This window comes from Labrus mixtus, chromosome 12 (assembly GCF_963584025.1).
Source record: "Labrus mixtus chromosome 12, fLabMix1.1, whole genome shotgun sequence".
Lineage (NCBI taxonomy): Eukaryota > Metazoa > Chordata > Actinopteri > Labriformes > Labridae > Labrus > Labrus mixtus.
Window position 1 is genome coordinate 30284504 of NC_083623.1, and position 17500 is coordinate 30302003.

The following is a 17500-nucleotide window of genomic DNA, read 5'->3' on the forward strand; positions in this document are numbered from 1 at the left end:
TCTCCCATCCAAGTACTAACCAGGACCTACCCTGCTTAGCTTCCGAGATCGGACGAGATCAGGCGTGTTCAGGGTGGTATGGCCGTAAGCCATTATTGTGTGCAGACAGGGGCCTTTTAAAGATGTCATGCCCTTGATTCTGGCTGAATTTTTGGACATGTGAATATGTCTCTATATGATTAAAAAAACATATGATCAAAAAAAATGAAAAAGCTTACAGCACCTGGTATTCCGAGGCGGTCTCCCATCCAAGTACTAACCAGGCCCGACCCTGCTTAGCTTCCGAGATCGGGCGTGTTCAGGGTGGTATGGCTGTAAGCCATTATTGTATGCAGAAAGGGGCCTTTTAAAGATGTCATGCCCTTGATTCTGGCTGAATTTTTGGACATGTGAATATGTCTCTATATGATAAAAAAAAATCATATGATCAAAAAAAATGAAAAAGCTTACAGCACCTGGTATTCCCAGGCGGTCTCCCATCCAAGTACTAACCAGGCCCTACCCTGCTTAGCTTCCGAGATCAGACAAGATCGGGCGTGTTCAGGGTGGTATGGCCGTAAGCCATTATTGTGTGCAGAAAGGGGCCTTTTAAAGATGTCATGCCCTTGATTCTGGCTGAATTTTTGGACATGTGAATATGTCTCTATATGATAAAAAAAAAACGTATGATCAAAAAAATGAAAAAGCTTACAGCACCTGGTATTCCCAGGCAGTCTCCCATCCAACTAGTAACCAGGCCCGACCCTGCTTAGCTTCCAAGATTGGATGAGTTCAGGGTTGTATGGCCGTAAGCCATTATTGTGTGCAGAAAGGGGCCTTTTAAAGATGTCATGCCCTTGATTCTGGCTGAATTTTAGGACATGTGAATATGTCTCTATATGATAAAAAAAAACATATGATCAAAAAAATGAAAAAGCTTACAGCACCTGGTATTCCCAGGCGGTCTCCCATTCAAGTACTAAACAGGCCCCACCCTGCTTAGCTTCCAAGATCGGACGAGTTCAGGGTGGTATGGCCATAAGCCATTATTGTGTGCAGAGAGGGGCCTTTTAAAGATGTCATGCCCTTGATTCTGGCTGAATTTTTGAACATGTGAATATGTCTCTATATGATAAAAAAAACATATGATCAAAAAAAATGAAAAAGCTTACAGCACCTGTTATTCCCAGGCGGTCTCCCATCCAAGTACTAACCAGGCCCGACCCTGCTTAGCTTCCGAGATCAGATGAGATCGGGCGTGTTTTTTTTTTTTTTTTAATCTTTTATTATCAAAATTACAAAAACATTTATAATTCTTTCACATCATTTACAACAAATGCTATTATAATACATGCACCCTCTAAATTAAACCTCCCCTCTGACGCAAACGGCACCCTAAAAACAATAAAAACATAGCATCAGAAAAAAAAAACTCAAATCACCCCTGATACCCCCAACTCATGACAACTCTTCTGAGTCCCTCCCCCAAAGCAAACACCCCTCTGAAAACAAACCACAAAAACATACAAAAACCCCACAGTATTCTCAAAAAACCACTGAGAAAAAAAAAAAAAAAACACCAAATCAAATCACCCATTTTCCCCATGACCAAAAAAGAAGCCCTCGTACCAAAAAAACAAAAACAAAATAATTTAGACATCCCACATAATTCCCTCCTCATTTACTCTACACACATTCGCACCTTCCACAAACATTCTCACAAACTCACTCTCATTCGCTATGTACAACAATTTAAGATGTGCTTTCCATTCATTCACAAACATTCTCCACACATTCATTTTCTTACTTTCATACAGTGCATAATTCCTTCTGTTAAAAACCGCTTTTCTTGCAAAAGCCAAAATTATATTCATTACATTGTGATTTTTTTGTTTTGTTCCCACCCCCAACAACACCGACAATTCCCACCCCCTTTCATTCCAACACTCATTCTTACTGCATTTCCCCAACATTTCTCTTATTTTTCCCCAAAAATAAACCAATTCCCCACACGTAACAAACAAATGTATTAAATCCTCATCCGTACTTTCACATACACAACATTTTCTTTCATACCTCTCCTTATGGATCTGATGCAGGACGATGCAGGTAAAGATCCTCCTGTGCCTCAGTTTGAAATCTAGGTCAAATATTGCATGTGGTGTATGCGGAATGTTAATGTTCTTCCATATCATGTTGCTTGTTATGTCCGGGTATGTGTCTGTCCATTTTACTTCGGATGTGGGTTTCTGTATTCTATGTGTGATTGCGCACCTATACCAAATTTTTGTAGTGACATCTGTAATGTTGTGTTTCTTCTCCCCTAGGCACAGGGAGATCCCCCCCCACATCGTCCTGCATCACTCCCTCCTTCTCTTTGATTAATTTTTCCCATTCGCTCGACAAAGACAATTTTACATTTGCAAACACTCTCTCAATCACATCCTTTCTGCACACACACCCTTTATTTTTTAAACCCCTCACCACCATTTGTAAATCAAAATCCCCCCCACAGTTCAGTAAATCCCTTATTCTAATATATCCCGCTTTCGACATAGCTTCACACTTAATTACCCTCTCCCCATTTTTAAAATACGGGCTCAAGAGGAAGGGCAGTCGTAGCACTGACCCTCTCGTTCCGCACTCTGGTACAGTCCAGGATGAAACCTGATACCACGCACTGAGTACTTCCTGGAAAAACCGTGGCAAGTGTTTAAATGAATCCGGGTTATTGATCTGGTACAGGTTGTCCTCGTTGTAGAGTCCAAAACTGCACAGATATTGTTTGAAGTGGTTTTTCCAAACTACGTTCCGGTTCTGGTCCATAAATTTGCCTATCAATTTGACTCTTAGTGCTACTTTTTTTGTAAGTAAATCAATCAAAGCTAGCCCCCCCTGATCTTTAGCCCCTATTATTGTTTTGTGAGCTATACTCGCTGCTTTGTTTTTCCAAATAAAGTCCCTAATGGTCTTTGAAATCTCCTTAAAGGCCCAGTCCGGAAGCGTACAAGTACTCAGCGCATGATTCACTTTGGACAACACGAGAGCATTTGTTACGGCTACCCTTCCTCTCAACAATAGACCCCTCGCTTTCCACAAATTCAATGTTTTTTTAATTTTACCCACCACCTCTTTCCATGTTACATCATCACATTCATTCTCATTTTTCCCCATATTCACTCCCAACACTTTTCTTCTCTCACACACCGTTTTAAATCCCCACTTATTAACTAGATTGGATTCCTTACCTAGTAACATAATTTCTGACTTATTTTAATTTACTTTTGCCCCAGATGCTCTTTCATAAGTTTGTACATGTTTTAATATCAATTCTATATCCTCCTCTCCTTTTACCATTATATTCACGTCATCTGCATACTGTATTATTTTTACGTTTTCCTTACCTATACCTTTTATGTTTACGTCTTCCGATATCAGTGCTGCCAGCGGCTCTGCTACCAAGCTGTACAACAGCGCTGACATCGGACATCCTTGTCTCACTGACCTTGATATTTTAAAAGAATCAGTTAGTTCCCCGTTACATTTTATCTTGCTTTCCGCTCCTGTATACAACATATTTATCCATTCTCTCATTCTCTCCCCGAATCCAAACTTCTCTAACACCTTCCCCATGAACCCGTGATCTACTCTGTCAAAAGCTTTATTTAAATCAATCCCTAGCCATATTCCCCCCTCCCCTTCCATATCCCTGACCGTCTGTTTTATTGAAATGATTGAGTCTGCTATGTCTCTGTTTGGTATACTGTATGATTGTGTTTGTTCTATGATTGTTCCTATTACCTCCCTGATTCTATTGGCTATTGTTTTCGCTATGATTTTGTAGTCTGTGTTGAGTAGGCTGATTGGTCTGTAGTTGTCCAGATTTTTATTGTCCCCCTTGTTTTTGTAAAAAATAGTAACCACCCCTTCCCCTAAACTTTTTGGTATATGTTTCACTTTTTCCATATATTTACTCAATTTGTTCACCAAGGGCACCAGCTGCTCTTTGAAAGCTTGGTAGAATTCCGCAGTTAGGCCATCGCTCCCAGGACTTTTGTTTTTGTTTAACCCCTCTAAAGCACTTCTGATTTCTCCCTCTGTAAACTCACAATCACACCACATTTTATCGTCCTCGCTTAGTTTTTTCTTTAAGGCACCCAAAGCTCTGTTCACACTCACGCTATCACACTCCTGTCTCGAAAACAGGCTTTCATAATAGCCCTTTACTATTTCTAAAATTCCCTTTTTATCTGTCACACTTTTACCTGCTTCATTTAATAATTCGTTTATTTCTGTTCTTTTTTGTTTTTGTTTTTCCAGACCTAAAAAAAAGGCTGTACTCCTCTCCCCCTCATACATATATTGTATTTTACTCCTAATGGCTGCACCCCTACTCTTTTTAAGTTCAATCACTCCCAACTGTTCTTTTAAATGTATGTATTTTTCGACATCTACATTATCTACACTGTCAAGCGATGCTATTTCCTCACTTAGTTGTTTTCTCAAATTCTCTTCCTTTCTATTTTCTCTCCACTTTTTCTCTTTACTATAATTGATACACTTTTTTTTAATTCTGACTTTTACACTATCCCACCACACATTCATATCTTCACTCTCATTCCACTCATATCCCACATCATTCAACAATCTTTCCATACTTTTCACAAACATTCCATCATCCAGCAAGCTTGCATTAAAGCACCATATCCCTCCTTTACGTACATTCGTTTCTTTTCTAAACGTGATTTCTATTCCAGCGTGATCGCTCCACATATTAGTTTTATATTCAACTTCTTTAATCCACCTCACTACCTCGCATGTCACCAAAGCATAATCTATTCTAGATTGTTTTAATCTATTTAGTACAATTTGTCTCCTGGAGAACACCCTCCCCCATGGATGTAGCAATCTCCAAATATCAATGCATTGTTTCGTTATCATTATATCTTTAAGTGTCCCCCTGCTCACATCCCCCTTAAACACATTATTTTTTGACACATCGGTGGGTGTCATCGCCACATTAAAGTCACCGATTATTATACAATTCCTTTCCCACCATTTGCTTATTGCAATGAAGAATGTTTTCCTTTCTTTTTCTCCATTCGGTGCATATATATTTATGATTCTTATATTTTTCGTTTCATACACACAGTCTATTACTATTATTCTTCCTTCTTTGTCTCCATAAACCAAATTTACCCCTGTTACCCGACCCGTTTTGACTAAAACCGCCACTCCTCTCGCCCTCGACGTGCCATTGGAGCAGAAAATATGGCCCACAAAGTCTTTTTTTATGTCTTCCACCAGGGAATCATCCCACCTGGTCTCCTGCAGGCACAAAACGTCATTCTGCAAGGAAAGAATCGCATGTCTTTTTTCTTTGTTCCTTAGTCCATTCACGTTTATCGAAAATAAATTAAAGGCCATTATCATAAAAATAAAAACAAAAAAAACGGATTTACAGGGGTTATTGTCAGTCATTATTTGTCCTTACATTTCAATTTTTTCACCAACTTTTTTCGTTGTCCAAGACTTAGTCTTTTTTGCGCACTCGCCAGTTCACTCACATCCATTTCGCTGTCCGTTTCATTGGGACTGGTGCTTTTACCCGTATTATTTAGCGTGATTTTTCTCCCTCCCGCCTGTCCAACACCACTCTCAGGCATCTCCCTCCCCTCAGTGCTCATGCTTACCCCCGGGTCTTCTGCCACGTCCCTTCCGTCTCCTTTTTTCCCTCTCTCGCTCGTTTTTCGCTGCTTCTGCTGTCCTCCCTCTCCAGCCAGCTCCGGCGTCTCCAGCTCGCACTCTGACGCCCGTTCTCCTCCGCTCTCTCCGCTCTGCTCCATTTCTCCGTCACTGTTCTCGTCTTCTCTGATCTCCTTCCTGCTTGCTCCGATCACCTCCTTCTCCTCCGCCTCCTCCTCGTACACCTCCTCGGCCTCGTCTTCATCCTCGTACACATCCTCCACCTCGTTCTTGCTTTCCTCTCCGTTCACACACTCACATTCATTTTCTCTTTTTTTACAGTTTGTGCATTTTGTGCTGTTCGCGCTGCACTCTCGCGCAAAGTGTCCCTGCACCCCACAGTTGTGGCACATAAATTCTGGACACTCTCTCAGGATGTGTCCCGGCTGGATGCACATCCTGCACACTTTTTGTTGTCTATCATGTATTACTCTAAAGTATTCGTTCCCCATCACAGTGTTAAACTTTGTGGAGTAAGGGAGTGACTGTACCTGGTCATTAAATCTGACCCGGACAAACCTCGTTCCGTCAGCTATCATTGTTCCAGGCCACATTCTGCGTTTTATTGGTGATGTCGGTTTCACTCCCCATCCCGTCAGCTTCCAAACTATTTCTTCATCTGTGATATACGCTGGCAGGTTTAAAAAAGACACCACCAGCTCATCATTATTTAGTTCTCTCACCACGACTCTGGTCTCTCCGATTTTAAATCCATCCAGCAGCCTTTCCTTTCCTTTAATGTTGCTCACCGTCACCTCCAGTTTTTCAGGTCCCAGGGTTCTGCACGCCAGCAGGCCCCCACAGATCATTTTTATGTTGCTCATGACGTGATTTAGAGGAACTTTGTCTCCCACCATTTCAATGTTTAGTGTTAGTTTTCTCTCAAAAGACACTTTTGCTTCCTCTTTTTCTGCTCTCTCGCCACCTCTCCCATTCTCTGCATGCGGAGCAATCAGCCCGCCGCTCCTCTCTCTTCCTCTCTCTCCGTCATCCATTCCGTTCCCTGTTTCATTTGCCGTTTTCATCCGTCCTTTTTGTCCGTCGTTCTTCTCGTTGTCGTTTAATCCATTCCTTTGTTTCAGTGCCATGTTTGTTTGTTCACGTTGTTGTCCGTTCTCTTTTCCTTTTTCCATCTCTCCAGTCCGTGGTCCTGTCATCTTTGTGATCCGTCCGTGTGAGTTTGCTCGCGACATACGAGCAAACATTCACAAAAAAACAAAAATTCTTCACAAAATTGTGGAAAAAAAACAGGAAAAAAAGGTGAAAAGAAAAACGATCCCCCTAACAGTCAGTGACTGCTGGGGGACATTCACTCACAATCTGAGGTATTTAAATAAATCCAAAACGCATCCAAAAAAGAAACAAATTAGTCCAGCTGTCCTGCTCAGTACTGACACGTCAGCTCTCCTTCAGCACCACACAAACTCTGACAGCAAAAGGGGCGTGTTCAGGGTGGTATGGCCGTAAGCTGTTATTGTGTGCAGAAAGGGGCCTTTTAAAGATGTCATGCCCTTGATTCTGGCTGAATTTTTGGACATGTGAATATGTCTCTATATGATAAAAAAAAAACATATGATCAAAAAAATGAAAAAGCTTACAGCACCTGGTATTCCCAGGCGGTCTCCCATCCAAGTACTAAACAGGCCCTACCCTGCTTAGCTTCCGAGATCGGACGAGATCAGGAGTGTTCAGGGTGGTATGTCCATAAGCCATTATTGTGTGCAGACAGGGGCCTTTTAAAGATGTCATGCCCTTGATTCTGGCTGAATTTTTGGACATGTGAATATGTCTCTATATGATAAAAAAAAACATATGATCAAAAAAATGAAAACGCTTACAGCACCTGGTATTCCCAGGCGGTCTCCCATCCAAGTACTAACCAGGCCTAACCTTGCTTAGCTTCCGAGATCGGGCGTGTTCACGGTGGTATGGCCGTAAGCCATTATTGTGTGCAGACAGGGGCCTTTTAAAGATGTCATGCCCTTGATTCTGGCTGAATTTTTGGACATGTGAATATGTCTCTATATGATAAAAAAAAACATATCATCAAAAAAATGAAAAAGCTTACAGCACCTGGTATTCCCAGGCGGTCTCCCATCCAAGTACTAACCAGGCCCGACCCTGCTTAGCTTCCGAGATCGGACGAGATCGGGCGTGTTCAGGGTGGTATGGCCATAAGCCATTATTGTGTGCAGAAAGGGGCCTTTTAAAGATGTCATGCCCTTGATTCTGGCTGAATTTTTGGACATGTGAATATGTCTCTATATGATAAAAAAAAAACATATGATCAAAAAAATGAAAAAACTTACAGCACCTGGTATTCCCAGGCGGTCTCCCATCCAAGTACTAACCAGGCCCTACCCGGCTTAGCTTCCGAGATCGGACGAGATCAGGCGTGTTCAGGGTGGTATGGCTGTAAGCCATTATTGTGTGCAGAGAGGGGCCTTTTAAAGATGTCATGCCCTTGATTCTGGCTGAATTTTTGGACATGTGAATATGTCTCTATATGATAAAAAAAACATATGATCAAAAAAAATGAAAAAGCTTACAGCACTTGGTATTCCCAGGATGTCTCCCATCCAAGTACTAACCAGGCCCGACCCTGCTTAGCTTCCGATATCAGACGAGATCGGGCGTGTTCAGGGTGGTATGGCCGTAAGCCATTATTGTGTGCAGAAAGGGGCCTTTTAAAGATGTCATGCCCTTGATTCTGGCTGAATTTTTGGACATGTGAATATGTCTCTATATGATAAAAAAAAACATATGATCAAACAAAATGAAAAAGCTTACAGCACCTGGTATTCCCAGGCGGTCTCCCATCCAAGTACTAACCAGACCCGACCCTGCTTAGCTTCTGAGATCAGACGAGATCGGGCATGTTCAGGTTGGCATGGCCGTAAGCCATTATTGTGTGCAGAAAGGGGCCTTTTAAAGATGTCATGCCCTTGATTCTGGCTGAATTTTTGGACATGTGAATATGTCTCTATATGATAAAAAAAAATATATGATCAAAAAAATGAAAAAGCTTACAGCACCTGGTATTCCCAGGCGGTCTCCCATCCAAGTACTAACCAGGCCCGACCCTGCATAGCATCCGAGATCGGACGAGATCGGGCGTGTTCAGGGTGGTATGGCCGTAAGCCATTATTGTGTGCAGAAAGGGGCCTTTTAAAGATGTCATGCCCTTGATTCTGGCTAAATTTTTGGACATGTGAATATGTCTCTATATGATAAAAAAAAAACATATGATCAAAAAAATGAAAAAGCTTACAGCGTCTGGTATTCCCAGGCGGTCTCCCATCCAAGTACTAACCAGGCCCTACCCTGCTTAGCTTCCGAGATCGGATGAGATCAGGCGTGTTCAGGGTGGTATGGCCGTAAGCCATTATTGTGTGCAGAGAGGGGCCTTTTAAAGATGTCATGCCCTTGATTCTGGCTGAATTTTTGGACATGTGAATATGTCTCTATATGATAAAAAAAAAACATATGATCAAACAAAATGAAAAAGCTTACAGCACCTGGTATTCCCAGGCGGTCTCCCATCCAAGTACTAACCAGGCCCCACCCTGCTTAGCTTCTAAGATCGGACGAGATCGGGCGTGTTCAGGGTGGTATGGCCGTAAGCCATTATTGTGTGCAGAAAGGGGCCTTTTAAAGATGTCATGCCCTTGATTCTGGCTGAATTTTTGGACATGTGAATATGTCTCTATATGATAGAAAAAAACATATGATCAAAAAAATGAAAAAGCTTACAGCACCTGGTATTCCCAGGTGGTCTCCCATCCAAGTACTAACCAGGCCCGATCCTGCATAGCTTCCGAGATCGGACGAGATCGGGCGTGTTCAGGGTGGTATGGCCGTAAGCCATTATTGTGTGCAGAAAGGGGCCTTTTAAAGATGTCATGCCCTTGATTCTGGCTAAATTTTTGGACATGTGAATATGTCTCTATATGATAAAACAAAAAAAACATATGATCAAAAAAATGAAAAAGCTTACAGCATCTGGTATTCCCAGGCGGTCTCCCATCCAAGTACTAACCAGGCACGACCCTACTTAGTTTCCGAGATCGGACGAGATCGGGCGTGTTAAGGGTGGTATGGCCGTAAGCTGTTATTGTGTGCAGAAAGGGGCCTTTTAAAGATGTCATGCCCTTGATTCTGGCTGAATTTTTGGACATGTGAATATGTCTCTATATGATAAAAAAAAAACATATGATCAAAAAAATGAAAAAACTTACAGCACCTGGTATTCCCAGGCGGTCTCCCATCCAAGTACTAACCAGGCCCTACCCTGCTTAGCTTCTGAGATCGATCGAGATCAGGCGTGTTCAGGGTGGTATGGCTGTAAGCCATTATTGTATGCAGAAAGGGGCCTTTTAAAGATGTCATGCCCTTGATTCTGGCTGAATTTTTGGACATGTGAATATGTCTCTATATGATAAAAAAAAAACATATGATCAAAAAAATGAAAAAACTTACAGCACCTGGTATTCCCAGGCGGTCTCCCATCCAAGTACTAACCAGGCACTACCCTGCTTAGCTTCCGAGATCGGACGAGATCAGGCGTGTTCAGGGTGGTATGGCCGTAAGCCATTATTGTGTGCAGAGAGGGGCCTTTTAAAGATGTCATGCCCTTGATTCTGGCTGAATTTTTGGACATGTGAATATGTCTCTATATGATAAAAAAAACATATGATCAAAAAAAATGAAAAAGCTTACAGCACCTGGTATTCCCAGGCGGTCTCCCATCCAAGTACTAACCAGGCCCGACCCTGCTTAGCTTCCGAGATCGGACGAGATCGGGCGTGTTCAGGGTGGTATGGCCGTAAGCCATTATTGTGCGCAGAAAGGGGCCTTTTAAAGATGTCATGCCCTTGATTCTGGCTGAATTTTTGGACATGTGAATATGTCTCTATATGATAAAAAAAAACATATGATCAAAAAAATGAAAAAGCTTACAGCACCTGGTATTCCTAGGCGGTCTCCCATCCAAGTATTAACCAGGCCCGACCCTGCTTTGCTTCTGAGATCGGGCGTGTTCAGGGTGGTATGGACGTAAGGCATTATTGTGTGCAGAAAGGGGCCTTTTAAAGATATCATGCCCTTGATTCTGGCTGAATTTTTGGACATGTGAATATGTCTCTATATGATAAAACAAAAAACATATGATCAAAAAAATGAAAAAGCTTACAGCACCTGGTATTCCCAGGCGGTCTCACATCCAAGTACTAACCAGGCCCGACCCTGCTTAGCTTCCGAGATCGGACGAGATCAGGCGTGTTCAGGGTGGTATGGCCGTAAGCTGTTATTGTGTGCAGACAGGGGCCTTTTAAAGATCTCATGCCCTTGATTCTGGCTGAATTTTTGGACATGTGAATATGTCTCTCTATGATAAAAAAAACATATGATCAAAAAAATTAAAAAAGCTTACAGCATCTGGTATTCCCAGGCGGTCTCCCATTCAAGTACTAACCAGGCCCGACCCTGCTTAGCTTCCGAGATGGGACGAGATCGGGCGTGTTAAGGGTGGTATGGCCGTAAGCCATTATTGTCTGCAGACAGGGGCCTTTTAAAGATGTCATGCCCTTGATTCTGGCTGAATTTTTGGACATGTGAATATGTCTCTCTATGATAAAAAAAAAACATATGATCAAAAAAATAAAAAAACCTTACAGCGTCTGGTATTCCCAGGCGGTCTCCCATCCAAGTACTAACCAGGCCCGACCCTGCTTAGCTTCCAAGATCGGACGAGTTCAGGGTGGTTTGGCCGTAAGCCATTATTGTGTGCAGAAAGGGGCCTTTTAAAGATGTCATGCCCTTGATTCTGGCTGAATTTTTGGACATGTGAATATGTCTCTATATGATAAAAAAAAAAACATATGATCAAAAAAATGAAACAGCTTACAGCATTTGGTATTCCACAGGCGGTCTCCCATCCAAGTACTAACGAGGCCCGACCCTGCATAGCTTCCGAGATCGGACGAGATCGGGCGTGTTCAGGGTGGTATGGCCGTAAGCCATTATTGTGTGCAGAAAGGGGCCTTTTAAAGATGTCATGCCCTTGATTCTGGCTGAATTTTTGGACATGTGAATATGTCTCTCTATGATAAAAAAAAAACACATGATCAAAAAAATTAAACAGCTTACAGCATCTGGTATTCCACAGGCGGTCTCCCATCCAAGTACTAACCAGGCACTACCCTGGTTAGTTTCCGAGATCGGACGAGATCGGACGTGTTTTTTTTTTTTTTTTTTATCTTTTATTATCAAAATTACAAAAACATTTATATTTCTTTCACATCATTTACAACAAATGCTATTACAATACATACACCCTCTAAATTAAACCTCCCCTCTGACGCAAACGGCACCCTAAAAACAATAAAAACATAGCATCAGAAAAAAAACTCAAACCACCCCTGATACCCCCAACTCATGACAACTCTTCTGAGTCCCTCCCCCAAAGCAAACACCCCTCTGAAAACAAACCACAAAAACATACAAAAACCCCACAGTATTCTCAAAAAACCACTGAGAAAAAAAAACCACCAAATCAAATCACCCATTTTCCCCAAGACCAAAAAAGAAGCCCTCGTACCAAAAAAACAAAAACAAAATAATTTAGACATCCCACATAATTCCCTCCTCATTTACTCTACACACATTCGCACCTTCCACAAACATTCTCACAAACTCACTCTCATTCGCTATGTACAACAATTTAAGATGTGCTTTCCATTCATTCACAAACATTCTCCACACATTCATTTTCTTACTTTCATACAGTGCATAATTCCTTCTGTTAAAAACCGCTTTTCTTGCAAAAGCCAAAATTATATTCATTACATTGTGATTTTTTTGTTTTGTTCCCACCCCCAACAACACCGACAATTCCCACCCCCTTTCATTCCAACACTCATTCTTACTGCATTTCCCCAACATTTCTCTTATTTTTCCCCAAAAATAAACCAATTCCCCACACGTAACAAACAAATGTATTAAATCCTCATCCGTACTTTCACATACACAACACTTTCTTTCATACCTCTCCTTATGGATCTGATGCAGGACGATGCAGGTGAAGATCCTCCTGTGCCTCAGTTTGAAATCTAGGTCAAATATTGCATGTGGTGTATGCGGAATGTTAATGTTCTTCCATATCATGTTGCTTGTTATGTCCGGGTATGTGTCTGTCCATTTTACTTCGGATGTGGGTTTCTGTATTCTATGTGTGATTGCGCACCTATACCAAATTTTTGTAGTGACATCTGTAATGTTGTGTTTCTTCTCCCCTAGGCACAGGGAGATCCCCCCCACATCGTCCTGCATCACTCCCTCCTTCTCTTTGATTAATTTTTCCCATTCGCTCGACAAAGACAATTTTACATTTGCAAACACTCTCTCAATCACATCCTTTCTGCACACACACCCTTTATTTTTTAAACCCCTCACCACCATTTGTAAATCAAAATCCCCCCCACAGTTCAGTAAATCCCTTATTCTAATATATCCCGCTTTCGACATAGCTTCACACTTAATTACCCTCTCCCCATTTTTAAAATACGGGCTCGAGAGGAAGGGCAGTCGTAGCACTGACCCTCTCGTTCCGCACTCTGGTACAGTCCAGGATGAAACCTGATACCACGCACTGAGTACTTCCTGGAAAAACCGTGGCAAGTGTTTAAATGAATCCGGGTTATTGATCTGGTACAGGTTGTCCTCGTTGTAGAGTCCAAAACTGCACAGATATTGTTTGAAGTGGTTTTTCCAAACTACGTTCTGGTTCTGGTCCATAAATTTGCCTATCAATTTGACTCTTAGTGCTACTTTTTTTGTAAGTAAATCAATCAAAGCTAGCCCCCCCTGATCTTTAGCCCCTATTATTGTTTTGTGAGCTATACTCGCTGCTTTGTTTTTCCAAATAAAGTCCCTAATGGTCTTTGAAATCTCCTTAAAGGCCCAGTCCGGAAGCGTACAAGTACTCAGCGCATGATTCACTTTGGACAACACGAGAGCATTTGTTACGGCTACCCTTCCTCTCAACAATAGACCCCTCGCTTTCCACAAATTCAATGTTTTTTTAATTTTACCCACCACCTCTTTCCATGTTACATCATCACATTCATTCTCATTTTTCCCCATATTCACTCCCAACACTTTTCTTCTCTCACACACCGTTTTAAATCCCCACTTATTAACTAGATTGGATTCCTTACCTAGTAACATAATTTCTGACTTATTTTCATTTACTTTTGCCCCAGATGCTCTTTCATAAGTTTGTACATGTTTTAATATCAATTCTATATCCTCCTCTCCTTTTACCATTATATTCACGCCATCTGCATACTGTATTATTTTTACGTTTTCCTTACCTATACCTTTTATGTTTACGTCTTCCGATATCAGTGCTGCCAGCGGCTCTGCTACCAAGCTGTACAACAGCGCTGACATCGGACATCCTTGTCTCACTGACCTTGATATTTTAAAAGAATCAGTTAGTTCCCCGTTACATTTTATCTTGCTTTCCGCTCCTGTATACAACATATTTATCCATTCTCTCATTCTCTCCCCGAATCCAAACTTCTCTAACACCTTCCCCATGAACCCGTGATCTACTCTGTCAAAAGCTTTATTTAAATCAATCCCTAGCCATATTCCCCCCTCCCCTTCCATATCCCTGACCGTCTGTTTTATTGAAATGATTGAGTCTGCTATGTCTCTGTTTGGTATACTGTATGATTGTGTTTGTTCTATGATTGTTCCTATTACCTCCCTGATTCTATTGGCTATTGTTTTCGCTATGATTTTGTAGTCTGTGTTGAGTAGGCTGATTGGTCTGTAGTTGTCCAGATTTTTATTGTCCCCCTTGTTTTTGTAAAAAATAGTAACCACCCCTTCCCCTAAACTTTTTGGTATATGTTTCACTTTTTCCATATATTTACTCAATTTGTTCACCAAGGGCACCAGCTGCTCTTTGAAAGCTTGGTAGAATTCCGCAGTTAGGCCATCGCTCCCAGGACTTTTGTTTTTGTTTAACCCCTCTAAAGCACTTCTGATTTCTCCCTCTGTAAACTCACAATCACACCACATTTTATCGTCCTCGCTTAGTTTTTTCTTTAAGGCACCCAAAGCTCTGTTCACACTCACGCTATCACACTCCTGTCTCGAAAACAGGCTTTCATAATAGCCCTTTACTATTTCTAAAATTCCCTTTTTATCTGTCACACTTTTACCTGCTTCATTTAATAATTCGTTTATTTCTGTTCTTTTTTGTTTTTGTTTTTCCAGACCTAAAAAAAAGGCTGTACTCCTCTCCCCCTCATACATATATTGTATTTTACTCCTAATGGCTGCACCCCTACTCTTTTTAAGTTCAATCACTCCCAACTGTTCTTTTAAATGTATGTATTTTTCGACATCTACATTATCTACACTGTCAAGCGATGCTATTTCCTCACTTAGTTGTTTTCTCAAATTCTCTTCCTTTCTATTTTCTCTCCACTTTTTCTCTTTACTATAATTGATACACTTTTTTTTAATTCTGACTTTTACACTATCCCACCACACATTCATATCTTCACTCTCATTCCACTCATATCCCACATCATTCAACAATCTTTCCATACTTTTCACAAACATTCCATCATCCAGCAAGCTTGCATTAAAGCACCATATCCCTCCTTTACGTACATTCGTTTCTTTTCTAAACGTGATTTCTATTCCAGCGTGATCGCTCCACATATTAGTTTTATATTCAACTTCTTTAATCCACCTCACTACCTCGCATGTCACCAAAGCATAATCTATTCTAGATTGTTTTAATCTATTCAGTACAATTTGTCTCCTGGAGAACACCCTCTCCCATGGATGTAGCAATCTCCAAATATCAATGCATTGTTTCGTTATCATTATATCTTTAAGTGTCCCCCTGCTCACATCCCCCTTAAACACATTATTTTTTGACACATCGGTGGGTGTCATCGCCACATTAAAGTCACCGATTATTATACAATTCCTTTCCCACCATTTGCTTATTGCAATGAAGAATGTTTTCCTTTCTTTTTCTCCATTCGGTGCATATATATTTATGATTCTTATATTTTTCGTTTCATACACACAGTCTATTACTATTATTCTTCCTTCTTTGTCTCCATAAACCAAATTTACCCCTGTTACCCGACCCGTTTTGACTAAAACCGCCACTCCTCTCGCCCTCGACGTGCCATTGGAGCAGAAGATATGGCCCACAAAGTCTTTTTTTATGTCTTCCACCAGGGAATCATCCCACCTGGTCTCCTGCAGGCACAAAACGTCATTCTGCAAGGAAAGAATCGCATGTCTTTTTTCTTTGTTCCTTAGTCCATTCACGTTTATCGAAAATAAATTAAAGGCCATTATCATAAAAATAAAAACAAAAAAAACGGATTTACAGGGGTTATTGTCAGTCATTATTTGTCCTTACATTTCAATTTTTTCACCAACTTTTTTCGTTGTCCAAGACTTAGTCTTTTTTGCGCACTCGCCAGTTCACTCACATCCATTTCGCTGTCCGTTTCATTGGGACTGGTGCTTTTACCCGTATTATTTAGCGTGATTTTTCTCCCTCCCGCCTGTCCAACACCCCTCTCAGGCATCTCCCTCCCCTCTGTGCTCATGCTTACCCCCGGGTCTTCTGCCACGTCCCTTCCGTCTCCTTTTTTCCCTCTCTCGCTCGTTTTTCGCTGCTTCTGCTGTCCTCCCTCTCCAGCCAGCTCCGGCGTCTCCAGCTCGCACTCTGACGCCCGTTCTCCTCCGCTCTCTCCGCTCTGCTCCATTTCTCCGTCACTGTTCTCGTCTTCTCTGATCTCCTTCCTGCTTGCTCCGATCACCTCCTTCTCCTCCGCCTCCTCCTCGTACACCTCCTCCGCCTCGTCTTCATCCTCGTACACCTCCTCCACCTCGTTCTTGCTTTCCTCTCCGTTCTCACACTCACATTAATTTTCTCTTTTTTTACAGTTTGTGCATTTTGTGCTGTTCGCGCTGCACTCTCGCGCAAAGTGTCCCTGCACCCCACAGTTGTGGCACATAAATTCTGGACACTCTCTCAGGATGTGTCCCGGCTGGATGCACATCCTGCACACTTTTTGTTGTCTATCATGTATTACTCTAAAGTATTCGTTCCCCATCACAGTGTTAAACTTTGTGGAGTAAGGGAGTGACTGTACCTGGTCATTAAATCTGACCCGGACAAACCTCGTTCCGTCAGCTATCATTGTTCCAGGCCACATTCTGCGTTTTATTGGTGATGTCGGTTTCACTCCCCATCCCGTCAGCTTCCAAACTATTTCTTCATCTGTGATATACGCTGGCAGGTTTAAAAAAGACACCACCAGCTCATCATTATTTAGTTCTCTCGCCACGACTATGGTCTCTCCGATTTTAAATCCATCCAGCAGCCTTTCCTTTCCTTTAATGTTGCTCACCGTCACCTCCAGTTTTTCAGGTCCCAGGGTTCTGCACGCCAGCAGGCCCCCACAGATCATTTTTATGTTGCTCATGACGTGATTTAGAGGAACTTTGTCTCCCACCATTTCAATGTTTAGTGTTAGTTTTCTCTCAAAAGACACTTTTGGCCACCTCTCCCATTCTCTGCATGCGGAGCAATCAGCCCGCCGCTCCTCTCTCTTCCTCTCTCTCCGTCATCCATTCCGTTCCCTGTTTCATTTGCCGTTTTCATCCGTCCTTTTTGTCCGTCGTTCTTCTCGTTGTCGTTTAATCCATTCCTTTGTTTCAGTGC

General features: G+C 41.8%; 17 non-coding genes and 7 pseudogenes across 17 annotated transcripts in view; all 24 read right to left on the reverse strand.

Moving 5' to 3' along the window:
- Window positions 1-90, reverse strand: part of LOC132986039 (5S ribosomal RNA) — a 119-nt gene extending 29 nt beyond the window's left edge. The window contains exon 1 of the ribosomal RNA XR_009675253.1: window positions 1-90. This exon is cut by the window's left edge and continues 29 nt beyond it. This is a non-coding gene — a ribosomal RNA (5S ribosomal RNA).
- Window positions 91-211: 121 nt separating this feature from the next.
- LOC132986331 (5S ribosomal RNA) lies at window positions 212-320 on the reverse strand (annotated as a pseudogene).
- Window positions 321-443: 123 nt separating this feature from the next.
- On the reverse strand, window positions 444-562 carry LOC132985903 (5S ribosomal RNA). The gene has a single exon (XR_009675125.1). It is a non-coding gene; the product is annotated as a 5S ribosomal RNA (ribosomal RNA).
- Window positions 563-684: 122 nt separating this feature from the next.
- LOC132985812 (5S ribosomal RNA) lies at window positions 685-793 on the reverse strand (annotated as a pseudogene).
- Window positions 794-914: 121 nt separating this feature from the next.
- Window positions 915-1023, reverse strand: LOC132985675 (5S ribosomal RNA; annotated as a pseudogene).
- Window positions 1024-7315: 6292 nt separating this feature from the next.
- On the reverse strand, window positions 7316-7434 carry LOC132986149 (5S ribosomal RNA). The gene has a single exon (XR_009675355.1). It is a non-coding gene; the product is annotated as a 5S ribosomal RNA (ribosomal RNA).
- Window positions 7435-7555: 121 nt separating this feature from the next.
- On the reverse strand, window positions 7556-7664 carry LOC132985561 (5S ribosomal RNA; annotated as a pseudogene).
- Window positions 7665-7785: 121 nt separating this feature from the next.
- On the reverse strand, window positions 7786-7904 carry LOC132986191 (5S ribosomal RNA). Its single transcript, XR_009675395.1, has one exon. It is a non-coding gene; the product is annotated as a 5S ribosomal RNA (ribosomal RNA).
- Window positions 7905-8026: 122 nt separating this feature from the next.
- On the reverse strand, window positions 8027-8145 carry LOC132986049 (5S ribosomal RNA). Its single transcript, XR_009675263.1, has one exon. It is a non-coding gene; the product is annotated as a 5S ribosomal RNA (ribosomal RNA).
- A 121-nt stretch (window positions 8146-8266) lies between these two features.
- On the reverse strand, window positions 8267-8385 carry LOC132986233 (5S ribosomal RNA). Its single transcript, XR_009675433.1, has one exon. It is a non-coding gene; the product is annotated as a 5S ribosomal RNA (ribosomal RNA).
- Window positions 8386-8507: 122 nt separating this feature from the next.
- On the reverse strand, window positions 8508-8626 carry LOC132986284 (5S ribosomal RNA). The gene has a single exon (XR_009675477.1). It is a non-coding gene; the product is annotated as a 5S ribosomal RNA (ribosomal RNA).
- A 121-nt stretch (window positions 8627-8747) lies between these two features.
- On the reverse strand, window positions 8748-8866 carry LOC132986063 (5S ribosomal RNA). Its single transcript, XR_009675276.1, has one exon. It is a non-coding gene; the product is annotated as a 5S ribosomal RNA (ribosomal RNA).
- Window positions 8867-8988: 122 nt separating this feature from the next.
- On the reverse strand, window positions 8989-9107 carry LOC132986044 (5S ribosomal RNA). Its single transcript, XR_009675258.1, has one exon. It is a non-coding gene; the product is annotated as a 5S ribosomal RNA (ribosomal RNA).
- Window positions 9108-9230: 123 nt separating this feature from the next.
- Window positions 9231-9349, reverse strand: LOC132986074 (5S ribosomal RNA). The gene has a single exon (XR_009675286.1). It is a non-coding gene; the product is annotated as a 5S ribosomal RNA (ribosomal RNA).
- A 121-nt stretch (window positions 9350-9470) lies between these two features.
- LOC132986080 (5S ribosomal RNA) lies at window positions 9471-9589 on the reverse strand. Its single transcript, XR_009675292.1, has one exon. It is a non-coding gene; the product is annotated as a 5S ribosomal RNA (ribosomal RNA).
- Window positions 9590-9714: 125 nt separating this feature from the next.
- On the reverse strand, window positions 9715-9833 carry LOC132986318 (5S ribosomal RNA). The gene has a single exon (XR_009675507.1). It is a non-coding gene; the product is annotated as a 5S ribosomal RNA (ribosomal RNA).
- A 122-nt stretch (window positions 9834-9955) lies between these two features.
- Window positions 9956-10074, reverse strand: LOC132986008 (5S ribosomal RNA). The gene has a single exon (XR_009675224.1). It is a non-coding gene; the product is annotated as a 5S ribosomal RNA (ribosomal RNA).
- Window positions 10075-10196: 122 nt separating this feature from the next.
- LOC132986110 (5S ribosomal RNA) lies at window positions 10197-10315 on the reverse strand. Its single transcript, XR_009675320.1, has one exon. It is a non-coding gene; the product is annotated as a 5S ribosomal RNA (ribosomal RNA).
- A 121-nt stretch (window positions 10316-10436) lies between these two features.
- Window positions 10437-10555, reverse strand: LOC132985673 (5S ribosomal RNA). The gene has a single exon (XR_009675072.1). It is a non-coding gene; the product is annotated as a 5S ribosomal RNA (ribosomal RNA).
- Window positions 10556-10676: 121 nt separating this feature from the next.
- LOC132985796 (5S ribosomal RNA) lies at window positions 10677-10785 on the reverse strand (annotated as a pseudogene).
- A 123-nt stretch (window positions 10786-10908) lies between these two features.
- On the reverse strand, window positions 10909-11027 carry LOC132986058 (5S ribosomal RNA). The gene has a single exon (XR_009675271.1). It is a non-coding gene; the product is annotated as a 5S ribosomal RNA (ribosomal RNA).
- A 121-nt stretch (window positions 11028-11148) lies between these two features.
- LOC132986276 (5S ribosomal RNA) lies at window positions 11149-11267 on the reverse strand. The gene has a single exon (XR_009675469.1). It is a non-coding gene; the product is annotated as a 5S ribosomal RNA (ribosomal RNA).
- A 123-nt stretch (window positions 11268-11390) lies between these two features.
- On the reverse strand, window positions 11391-11499 carry LOC132985828 (5S ribosomal RNA; annotated as a pseudogene).
- A 123-nt stretch (window positions 11500-11622) lies between these two features.
- LOC132985594 (5S ribosomal RNA) lies at window positions 11623-11742 on the reverse strand (annotated as a pseudogene).
- Window positions 11743-17500: the final 5758 nt, after the last annotated feature.